Source organism: Oncorhynchus clarkii, chromosome 6 (assembly GCF_045791955.1).
Source record: "Oncorhynchus clarkii lewisi isolate Uvic-CL-2024 chromosome 6, UVic_Ocla_1.0, whole genome shotgun sequence".
Classification (NCBI taxonomy): domain Eukaryota; kingdom Metazoa; phylum Chordata; class Actinopteri; order Salmoniformes; family Salmonidae; genus Oncorhynchus; species Oncorhynchus clarkii.
Genome location: NC_092152.1, coordinates 53,175,367 through 53,185,949, shown reverse-complemented (window position 1 = coordinate 53,185,949; position 10,583 = coordinate 53,175,367). Strand labels below are relative to the sequence as shown.

Here is a 10,583-nt window from a genome sequence, read left to right as displayed (position 1 = left end):
GGGGAATAGATTAGTATCCTAACAAGAGTGTGTGTGAATGTGTGTTTGTGTGTGTGTGTGTGTATGTGTGTCTGCGTGTGCATACAAGAGGAGGATAGGGGAGATATAAGAGCTACTTAAGCACAACAACAGAGGAGAAGTCATACACTCTTAGAAAACAGGGTTCCAAAAGTTGGTACATTGGTACATGGAACCAAAAAGGGTTTTCCTATGGGGACAGCAGAAGAACCCTTTTAGGTTCTAGAGAGCACATTTTTTGTTAAGAGTGTAGGTAATCCTGTGTGTTTCACCAATATCACTCATCACTACAAAGCCCTGCTCCAACACGATAACAGCAGCCATGTTACACATCACACCTCCCCATGGACACATCACAGATCACATCTGTGTGTGTGTGTGTCTATGTGTGTGTGTGTGTGCGTGAGCATGCACGTGCACGTGAGTGTCTGTGTTTTCACACATACTGTATGTGGGTGTGGGTACATGTGTCTGTGCTCTCACATGTACATGTCTGCTAGGGTGTACCGTATGTGTGTGTGCACATATTTGTGTGTGTCTTCAGTACAGTAACATATGGCTGTGCTGCTGCCTAAGGGATACACTCAGTAGTATGCCTCTGCTGAGTCTTGTCTAGTTAACAGTCTAACACATATGTAGAGGTTCTGTCTGTTTGGGGAAAACTAACAATGCCCAGTCTGGTGTCTTAGGTCCGCCTGATTCTGCTTTTCTGCTCTCCACAGCACTTCATTGATGAGTTGGAAGTTATCGATCCACCAGACGATGCACTACTCACCTGGCTAACCGAGTCTAATCATTTCCTGCTGAGAAGGTAGACTGTTCGAGAGAACTGTCAGAGACTACAATGCCATCTACAAGGAGTGGACTGGAGTTTCCCACTTCTGCTTAGATCAAGTATACTTATACAGCACCCAGGTCAGTCTTACAAAAGAGAGATTATCTCAATGAGACTAACTAACCTGAATAAAGGAGTGCTGATCTAGGATCAGTTTTGCCATTTAGATTATAATGAATGAAATGGGGGGGACCTGATTGTAAATCAGCAGTCCTACTCACAGATCAGCAGTCCTACTCACAGACAAACAGCAATCAAGCAGAGAAAACAAACAAACACAAACAGCAATCAAGCAGAGAATATAGTCATACGTCTTTCTGCAGTGCATTGGTAATTACACAATGCTAATGGAGAATGCTGCATTGCAAATCTATTCAGACCAGAGGAGTGAAATTACATGTACAACACACAATAATTACTAATCATGTATAACAACATTGGACTGAATTCTCCTCGCCTCTCTATTATTTTCCCCTTCTTTGTCTGTGTCTGTCCCTGGGTTGTTTGCAACCTCCTCCCTTCCCCCTTCTGTCTACGTGCATTAGAGTTCAGATAATTCACATGATTGTTTTGAAAAGAGACTGATGGTTGGTTACCTGTGCCCTATGGGGTATGTTGGAGTCATTACTGTGTGTGTGTTCCACCGGGATTTTTGCCCATTCTTCAAGGCAAAACTGCTCCAGCTCCTTCAAGCTGGATGGGTTATGCTGGTGTACAGCAATCGTTTTGTAATACCACAGATTCTCAATTGGATTGGGCTGGGCTCTGGGCTTTGAATAGGCCATTCCAAGACATTTAAATGTTTCCTCTTAAACCACCCGAGTGTTGCTTTAGCAGTATGCAGAGAGCCATTGTCCTGCTGGTAGATGAACCTCCGTCCCAGTCTCAAATCTCTTGAAGACTGAAACAGGTTTCACTCAAGTATTTCCCTGTATTTAGCGCCAACCATCATTCCTTCAATTCTGACCAGATTCCCAGTCCCTGCCGATGAAAAACATCCCCACAGCATGATGCTGCCACCACTATGCTTCACTGTGGGGATGGTGTTCTCTGGGTGTTGAGAGGTGTTGGGTTTGCGTCAGACATAGTGTTTTCCTTAATGGCCAAAAAGCTCAATTTTAGTCTCATCTGACCAGAGTACCTTCTTCCATTTGTTTGGAGAGTCTCCCACCTGCCTTTCGGCAAACACCAAATGTGTTTGCTTATTTTTTTCTTCAAGCAATGGCTTTTTTTCTGGCCACTCTTCCATAAAGTCCAGTTCTGTGGAGTGTACGACTTAAAGTTGTCCTATGGACAGATACTCCAATCTCCGCTGTAGAGCTTTGCAGCTCCTTCAGGGTTATCTTTGATCACTTTGTTGCGTCTCTGATTAATGCCCTCCTTGCCTGGTCTGTGAGTTTTGGTGGGCGGCCCTCTCCTGGCAGGTTTCTTGTGGTGCCATATTCTTTCCATTTTTTTTATAATGGATTTAATGTTGCTCCGTGGGATGGTCAAAGATTTGGATGTTTGTTTCTGATTATGTGACCTCTGAAGGTAATTGGTTGCACCAGATCTTATTTAGGGGCTTCATATCAAAGGGGGTGAAAACATGTGCACTCACCACTTTTCTTTATTTTTTTATAAACACATTATTGAAACAAGTACTTTTTAAAATACATTTCCCTTCACCAATTTAGACTATTTGTATATGTCCATTACATGAAATCCAAATAAAAATCAATTTAAATTACAGGTTGTAATGCAACAACATAGGAAAAACACCAAGGGGGATGAATACTTTTGCAAGGCATTGTATGTACTGTAAATGTTTTTGGTTTGTCATTTTGGGGTATTGCGTGTAGATTTACAATTGAATCACTTTTAGAATAAGGCTGTAGTAACAAAATCTGGAAAAAGTCAAGGTGTCTGAATACTTTCCAAAGGCATTGTATATGGATGTCGTTTTTCTGTGGTTACTTGTATCTGTACAGGGTGAACTCTGAATTACTCAATGCAAAGGGTTTTTATTGCCTTCTCATGAATGTGTGTGGGAGATTATTTCACTTATAATTCACTGTATCAAAATTCCAGTGGTTCAGAAGTTCACAAACACTAAGTTGACTATGCCTTTAAACAGCTTGGACAATTCCAGAAAATTATGCCATGGCTTTAGAAGCTTCTGATAGGCTAATTGACATAATTTGAGTCAATTGGAGTTGTACCTGTGGATGTATTTCAAGGCCTACCTTCAAACTCAGTGCCTCTTTGCTTGACATCACGGGGAGAAAAAAAATAAATCTCATGAATTCTGTCTTATTGGTCTCACCCCCCACACAAGATGCTGTGACACCCTGTTATACTTTTATTTAAACAGGGAGACATATTGACGCCTAGGTCTCATTCACAATCATGCCCTGGGAACAACAGTCACATCAGCACAAACACATTTATATACAAAATATACTCAATATACATACAACATACACATTAGCCATTATAATCAAATAACACAAACACATTCACATTCATCTATAAAAATCAGAAATCAATTTCCTAAATTGACCCAGGGACAACTGGAGACTATTCCACACATAAGGTGCCTCATATGAAAAAGCAGATATCCTGAACTCTGTGGTTACCAAGGGAGACATCATCGTTAATCAACCCTGTGACCTTGTATTATAACCTGAAATTCTACAGTTCAACAAAGATGTTAAGTGTGTTGGAAGCTTGTGGATAAGGGCTTTATGAACAAAAAGAGAGCAATGAAGTGATCTACGTGTCTTTAAAGAGGTCCAGGAAACTTTTGGTAAAAGATCCAGTGATAAGTATTAAAACTGTCAGATGTATTTAACCAAGGGCGTTATGATAAACAGAATCAAGGGATTTTAGAGTAGAGTACAGTTGCACTTTGGTAGATGCTATCACCATAGTCAAGAACAGGTCGAAATGTTATTCTACAATTTGCTTCCTGCGAGCCAAAGAAAAACAAGCTTTATTTCTATATAAGAAACCCACTTTACATTTAAGCTTCTTAACAAGCTCATTTGTATGTTTCTTAAATGATAGATCATTGTCCATCCAAATACCAAGGTATTTTCACATCTGTTACAAAGGGACTTGTTCAATTACTGAACCGTTCAAGGAGTGAAGATGTTACCCAACTAAGACACTTCTATGAGACTTTGAAAACATCATATATTTAGTTTCGCCTGTATTAAATACAACCTTCAAATCAAGTAAGGGCTTACTGAACAGCTGCAAAATCAGACTGTAGCCCTGACAAAGCTAGATCAACAGCCGGAGAAATTGCACACATAATAGTGTTATCCGCACATAAATGAAGATCAATATGTTTGTCACGACTTCCACCGAAGTTGGTCCCTCTCCTTGTTGGGACAGCATTTGGTGGTCGACGTCACCGGTCTTGTAGCCGTCCCCGAACCATTTGTCATTTTCCATTTGTTTTGTCTTTGTTTTCTACACACCTGGTTTCTATTCCCCAATTACACGTTCATTATTTAACCCTCTGTTTCCCACATGCTAGTGTGCGTGTTTATTGATTGTTCATGTCGGTTCTTGACAGCTGGTTATTGTTTGCCGGGTTATGCATTTACACCCGTTATTTCCGAATGACCGGTATTTCTCCGCACCTTGAGTATTGTCTGTATACTGGTGCTGTTGTGGAATTAAATACCTTGTACACTCATCTCTGCTCTCCTGCGCCTGATTCACTGCACCAGTTACCCACCGTCTGACAATTTTGGTGGTAGGGTTACACTGTAAACTTGGTATCATTTGTTTGATCAAAGGTGATTGGTTTTGGGTTGAGAAGGTAACACCTTCAGATGTTATGAATGGAACTTAAGGCCTTTGTTCTCTCTCTTGTCCTGTATCCAGTCCATGGAGGAAAGTTGTATGATCAATTCTCATTTCCTAGGCTTCTAGGCCTCTGGCCTAGTAAGCATTGCTTTGTTCATGCTTTGTGTTCTAAGTTAACCTAATGATCTATATGCTAGGAATAATGCCTTGTAATGCTTCTTAATGCATTGCCACTTAAGCTTTATGCCTTGTATGTGAATCCATTCATTTTACAAGTAATGAAATAGACTTGTATTTAGAATTCCATTCTCAGGCATTTCTTTATTGCCTATTACTGTAACTCAACTATAGTGTCCTTGCATATATTGCTATTTACTATCGTATGGACTCAGATGATTCAGTTAATGGGCTAATTGCATAGTCTTATTACGAGCCGTTTGTGAGGTATATATAATATACTTCATAGACACATATCAAATATTACTGCCCACTACAATAACTTCCTCACTCCCAAAGGCAAAAGGAAAAACCGTCCAGCAAAGCTACTAGAAAGCCCTTTGTTAGAGCTTAATCCTGGAATACAAACCTGACCCTTCAAAACAGCTTACGCCAGCCTTACAGCATCCCATAAAATCCTTTCACTTGAACCATGGCTCTTTGTTAAAAACCACTGGGGGCCTGACAAGCGGTCCTTCCAGATTGACCACTAGAAATAGACTGCAATATTGGACATTTGAAAAGGTCCCCAGAACGTCGATATAAAGTACCAGTCAAAAGTTTGGACACACCTACTCATTCAAGGGTTTTCTTTATTTGTACTATTTCCCACATTGTAGAAAAATTGTGAAGACATCAAAACTATGAAATAACACATATGGAGTCGTGTAGTAACCAAAAAAGTGTTAAACAAATCAACATTTATTTTATATTTGAGATTCTTCAAAGTACACACACACCTTTTGCCTTGATGACAGCTTTGCCCACTCTTGGCATTCTCTCAACCAGCTTCATGAGATGTCACCTGGAATGCAATTTAATTAACAGGTGTGCCTTGTTAAAAGTTCATTTGTAGAATTTCTTTCCTTCTTAATGCATTTAGGCCGATCGGTATTGTTGTTTTTCAACAGGACAATGACCCAACACACCAACAGGCTGTGTAAGGGCTATTTGGTCAAGAAGGAGAGGGATGGAGTGCTGCATCAGATGACCTGGTCTCCACAATCACCCGGCCTCAACCCAATTGAGATGGTTTGGGATGAGTTGAAAAGCAGAGTGAAGGAAAAGCAGCCAACAAGTGCTAAGCATATGTGGGAAATTGCCAAGAGTGTACTGAGCTGTCATCAAGGCAAAGCGTGGCTACTTTCTCAAATATAAAATCTATTTTGATTTGTTTAATGCTTTTTTGGTTACTACATAATTCCATATGTTTTATTTCATAATTTTGATGTCTCCACTATTATTCTCCAATGTAGAAAATAGTAAAAATAAAGAAAAACCATTGAACGAGTAGGTATCTCCAAACTTTTGACTCTTACTGTATGCCGTCCTCGGCACTCAGAAAAATCAACTAAAAATAACTGCCCAGCACTGGGATTGAAGTTGTTATACTCAGTGTCAAAGAGCACTGCTTAAACCACTGCCCGTCCACAGTTCACAATGCTTGAGCAAGCCGCAAGAATACTTGACGGTAATAGCACGTCGTTTTATAAATATTTTCTTTTAGGAATGACCAAAACATAGCCCTAACCTCAACCACTCGGGATTAATACCTGACTGAGCTGAAAGCTTGGATGGAATAGAACCAATGGACAACTGATTACCTGAGGCACTTCCTTCTTTTTGACAAATTATGATGATGATTTAGACATTTCGTCCAATGGCGTGCAGGTGAAAGGCAGCGGGGAATCCCCATTGGCCACTGAGCTCATATTCTCTGTTGTGATTGATGTTGCCTGGGGTGCCATCTCGGTGAGGGGTTGCCAGGCTGTCTGGTAGTGAAGCTGTTAGGTTGTAATTGCTCCTTTCTCTCTCTCTCTCTCTCTCTCTCTCTCTCTCTCTCTCTCTCTCTCTCTCTCTGCAATATGTTAATAGCTCCATCTACCTTGTCCTCTAATAAGCTAGGTGTAATTTTCACCATGCTAAAACCAGTTAGTGTAGCCACCCATTTCAGATCTACACAGGCAGTGGTGGAAAAAGTACCCAACCCAGCACCCAGTAAAATTCTACTTGAGTAAACGTCTAAAAGTATTTGGTTTAAAATATACTTATGTATCAAAAGTAAAAGTATAAATAATTTCAAATTCCTTATATTAAGCAAATGTATTTACGGAAAGCCAGGGGCACACTACAACTCCCAGACATCATTTACAAACAAAGCATGTGTGTTTAGTTAGTCCGCCAGATCAGAGGCTGTAGGGATGACCAGGGATATTCGGTTGATAAGTGTGTGAATTGGACTATTTGCCTGTCCTGCTAAGCATTCAAATGTAACAGGTACTTTTGGGTGTCAAGGAAAATGTATGGAGTAAAAAGTACAATATTTTCTTAAGGATTGTAGTGAAGTAAAAGTACAAGTAGTCAAAATGTAAATAGTAAAGTAAAGTACAGATACCCCAAAAAACAACATAAGTAGTACTTTATAGTATTTTACTTAAGTACTTTACACCACTGTACACAGGTACCTAGGGGATACAGTGTATGAGATCAGGGTGAGTGGTCGATTCGGAATTGGGTTATTAGGTGGCAGGCAATTTCTTACAAACAGGACAACGGAGTCTATGCAGCGACCCAAAAAAACGACTCCGAAAGAGAGGGAAACGAGGCGGTCTACTGTCACCTATGTGCTGTCGCTCTTCGATTATAATCACAGCCGTATATATTCCGGAGGCTGCCATAGCTGCCACTCTAGGTGAGGGGCAGGCATAATTCGGAAAAGCTGACCACGACTCCTGATCCCTGCCTACCAGAAACACTGAGGTCTGTCCAACGCTGGTCCGACCAAGCTGACTCCACACTCCAAGAACTGGGAGATGTTTCGTATTGCGTCAGATAACAACATTGATCATAGCAACGATTAAAACATTCCCTAACCAGAAACCAGAAACTGGCAATTCCCTCCGCAAGGCTATCAAACAAGCTAAGCGCCAGTACAGAGACAAAGTAGAATCTCAATTCAACGGCTCAGACACAAGAGGCATGTGGCAGGGTCTACAGTCAATCACGGACTACAGGAAGAAACCCAGCCCAGTCACGGACCAGGATGTCTTGCTCCCAGGCAGACTAAATAACTTTTTTGCCCGCTTTGAGGACAATACAGTACCACGGCCTGCAACGAAAACATGCGGTCTCTCCTTCACTGCAGCCGAGGTGAGTAAGACATTTAAACGTGTTAACCCTCGCAAGGCTGCAGGCCCAGATGGCATCCCCAGCCGCGCCCTCAGAGCATGCGCAGACCAGCTGGCCGGTGTGTTTACGGACATATTCAATCAATCCCTATACCAGTCTGCTGTTCCCACATGCTTCAAGAGGGCCACCATTGTTCCTGTTCCCAAGAAAGCTAAGGTAACTGAGCTAAATGACTACCGCCCCGTAGCACTCACATCCGTCATCATGAAGTGCTCCACAGACGATGCAATCTCAACCACACTGCACACTGTGGACAAGAGGAATACCTATGTGAGAATGCTGTTCATCGACTACAGCTCTGCCCTCTCCTGTACTCCCTGTTCACCCACGACTGCGTGGCCACGCACGCCTCCAACTCAATCATCAAGTTTGCGGACGACACAACAGTGGTAGGCTTGATTACCAACAACGATGAGACGGCCTACAGGGAGGAGGTGAGGGCCCTCGGAGTGTGGTGTCAGGAAAACAACCTCACACTCAACGTCAACAAAACTAAGGAGATGATTGTGGACTTCAGGAAACAGCAGAGGGAACACCCCCCTATCCACATCGATGGAACAGTAGTGGAGAGGGTAGCAAGTTTTAAGTTCCTCGGCATACACATCACAGACAAACTGAATTGGTCCACTCACACAGACAGCATCGTGAAGAAGGCGCAGCAGCGCCTCTTCAACCTCAGGAGGCTGAAGAAATTCGGCTTGTCACCAAAAGCACTCACAAACTTCTACAGATGCACAATCGAGAGCATCCTGGCGGGCTGTATCACCGCCTGGTATGGCAACTGCACCGCCCTCAACCGTAAGGCTCTCCAGAGGGTAGTGAGGTCTGCACAACGCATCACCGGGGGCAAACTACCTGCCCTCCAGGACACCTACACCACCCGATGTCACAGGAAGGCCATAAAGATCATCAAGGACATCAACCACCCGAGCCACTGCCTGTTCACCCCGCTATCATCCAGAAGGCGAGGTCAGTACAGGTGCATCAAAGCTGGGACCGAGAGACTGAAAAACAGCTTCTACCTCAAGGCCATCAGACTGTTAAACAGCCACCACTAACACTGAGTGGCTGCTGCCAACACACTGACACTGACTCAACTCCAGCCACTTTAATAATGGGAATTGATGGGAAATGATGTAAATATATCACTAGCCACTTTAAACAATGCTACCTTATATAAATGTTACTTACCCTACATTATTCATCTCATACGCATACGTATATACTGTACTCTATATCATCGACGGTATCCTTATGTAATACATGTATCACTAGCCACTTTATACTATACTATGCCACTTTGTTTACATACTCATCTCATTTGTACATACTGTACCCGATACCATCTACTGTATCTTGCCTATGCTGCTCTGTACCATCACTCATTCATATATCCTTATGTACATATTCTTTATCCCCTTACACTGTGTACAAGACAGTAGTTTTGGAATTGTTAGTTAGATTACTTGTTATTACTGCATTGTCGGAACTAGAAGCACAAGCATTTCGCTACACTCGCATTAACATCTGCTAACCATGTGTATGTGACAAATAAAATTTGATTTGATTTGATTTGAAGATAATCAGTTTTTCCATCCATGAGGCTATAGCATTTAGATAATTAGAGTATGCAGTATGTATGTACCAGGTGATATAAAGAGTTATGGAGGTTGAAACAGGAGCAAGTAGTGTCAACTAGGGGGTGGATATCTATTGGCTTGGGATCTACACTTGTAATTCTAAACATGAATGCAGCCTAAATCATGCATTTGAATCAATGGGATATTTCTGTGAGCCATTCATGTCTATCCTAAGTTAGGATAAGGCCCGGGTTTTAACTACCAGAGCAAGCAAGCTGTTGATTTAGACACCATCCCCGTCTTTACACCAACACACACACACACACACACACACACACGGGCGGCAGGGTAGCCTAGTGGTTAGAGCGTTGGACTAGTAACACACACAAGGTACAAACTGAACAGGCAGTTAACCCACTGTTCCCACATTGAAAATAAGAACACTGACTTGCCACACACACACACACACACACACACACACATACATACATACATACATACATACATACATACATACATACATACAGTACATACACATGCCAGCTGGACAGAGCCTGGAGATACACTCACAGGATATTTCGCTACATGTTAGAGCTAAGTGAGCTGTAGGCTACAGGTTATACAATAACAGTAAGTGCATGTTTAGAAAGATTATTTAAAAAGGTTGATAAATTATGACTTTGAAATCAAATCCAAGTGATTTCAAGTCTATTTATAGGGCAACAGCCTTTAATGTACTAGTGATGGCTATTTAACAGTCTGATGGCCTTGAGATAGAAGCTGTTCTTCAGTCTCTCTGTCCCAGCTTTGATGCACCTGTACTGGCCGCGCCTTCTGGATGATAGCAGGTTTTTTTTTATGTCTTTGTGTTAGGTTGGTCAGGGTGTGAAGTCTATGTCCTTTTTCTATGTTGTTATATTTCTATGTGTTTGGCCTAGTATGGT

General features: G+C 41.8%; 1 protein-coding gene across 1 annotated transcript in view; it reads left to right on the top strand.

Moving 5' to 3' along the window:
• The first annotated feature begins 823 nt into the window (after positions 1–823).
• Positions 824–10,583, top strand: part of LOC139412127 (ras association domain-containing protein 7-like) — a 29,821-nt gene continuing 20,061 nt past the window's right edge. Inside the window, exon 1 of the mRNA XM_071158939.1 lies at positions 824–933. The gene's annotated coding sequence lies outside the window, so the exon portion shown is untranslated. The remainder of the gene's footprint in view (positions 934–10,583) is intronic.